This window comes from Dipodomys merriami, unplaced genomic scaffold (assembly GCF_024711535.1).
Source record: "Dipodomys merriami isolate MVZ:Mamm:240054 unplaced genomic scaffold, mDipMer1.0.p SCAF_1735, whole genome shotgun sequence".
Classification (NCBI taxonomy): domain Eukaryota; kingdom Metazoa; phylum Chordata; class Mammalia; order Rodentia; family Heteromyidae; genus Dipodomys; species Dipodomys merriami.
Window position 1 is genome coordinate 65721 of NW_027203088.1, and position 2120 is coordinate 67840.

Sequence of the window (2120 nt, forward strand, 5' to 3'; positions counted from 1 at the left end):
GAGTTATCTCTGAATAAACTCAAAATAAACAGACAAAAAATCCTCAAAATGAACGGTAATCATATTATTGTTTTAAATGTTGCAGTTTACAAAGTTTTTAATCAAACACAGAAAATATCTTTTTAGGTATTCTGCATTTTGTGTGAAGTATTTTAGCAATAGTTTTTTTTGCTGACATGTAATTCACGTGAAATATATTATCTCCTTTTATTGAATGCATTTTAGTGCTTTGGACGTGAATTGTACAATCATAGGTTTTCAAAGCCTAATTTTCACAAATTTGCTTTTCTTCAAATAGAAATGCTCCAAATTTTAGAACAGACATTAAAGTAGATATAAAATTCATTTACAGGAATTATCAGGCATACATCCTATATAGTGAGCCTTTTCAAAATTTGTTTTTTGGGATTATTTCCAGGGTCTCACACAAAGTATTCAAGTGCATTCTCAATGAACCACATTCCCTGTCCAAACAAGTTTTCTACTTCTCTTTAATACATACATAGACGTGTAAGGGATAGAACCTATTCATTTCTCTTTGACCTTTTGAAAACTTGCTTCCTTTAATGATTGTAGTATTTTACAAATTCATTTGCTATGTGGAGTATATCAATTTCTCCACAAGTGTATTACTATATTTGTGTCATCTTTTTATATTATGGTCCTACTAGTGAGCTTTCTCTTTATTTATTCTTGGATACTAAAGAGGGACTTATTTCATATGCTCCTACTATTTACATATGTTCTTTAAAGAAATATCCTATTTGGGGTAAAGTTATATGGAATTAGGAGATGTAAAAATATTTAGACTCAGAATGATTGTAACATTAACATTGTAGCATTAACGAATATGTGTCCTCTATCTGTTAGATAGGTTTTCACTTCTGTTATATTGTCCTTTGAATTATGAAAGATTATAAGTTGATATTATCCGGTTCATTCTTGTTTTTCTTTACACACTAATGTTTTCCATGTCATATTTTAGAAACCTTTACTGATCCAATGCCATGAATTTTTATGTTTATGTTTTATATGTTTTTATATCTCACATTTACTTTGCTAATCATTTTTTATTTAAAATTTTTAAATTTTTGTATAAGGATTGAGGTAGTAGTATAAGAACTTTTTTTTAAATCTAGGGAGACAATAGTGCCACTACACCCATTTAAGATTCTATTTTTATTTCATAAAGTCATGGCATCCTTTTCAAAATCTATTGACCATAAATCAGTGATTTTTTTATTGTGAAAATACCATACAGAGGGGTTACAATTACACAACAGTATTAACCAAAGCATACTATTTGCAGAGGAGTATTTAAAAGGTGTAATTTGTTATAAAATTGAACTTTTAATCCAACAAAATGAATACCAGGAATCTATCACTTGGAAGATGTGAGGGGAAGTCAAAGGGAAGGAATAAAGAGAGTTATGGAGGAAGAGAGTGAAGACATAATATTCAATGCAGATAGTATGAAACTAGAAAACATGAAATTAGGGTGAGGTTTGGAAGAGTATGGGAAGGTTATGTAAAGATCCATTGTACTTACAAACTGATTTGTGGAATGGAAAATTTTTTGAACAACTATTTAATAAAAATATAATTGAAAACAATGGAGACATCTGATCTTAAACTGCATTCTCTTAAACCATGAATCAATATAATAGTTTCCTCCTCAGAAATTTTCTTTGCAGGCATTTTCCTCATAATGTAAGAAAACTGACCAATGCAATGAATATCAATATATCACATTGCAAATTATAAATAGACACAATATAAAAATCACAGTAAAAATGTTAGAATTCATCACACGATAAAATAACAGGTAGAAAGTATCAAATGCTGAATGATAGTTTTTCCAAGTACTTTACCTATGGTATCTAACTTAATCCTCACAATAATCCCATAAAGTGGAACTACTTCCATTTTTAATTCTCAGATGATGTTATTGAAATCTTCAGAATTGGAATTACTAGTACAGCGTTGCACGCATGGTAAGTGTTAGCCTGAGGCCCATCTCCCACTCTATCAAATAACCTCATTTTATTTTATGACTAAAATATCAGCACTTAGTCTACTAATTCTAGGAAAATTTCCCAGAATTATTGTGTACACTCTAA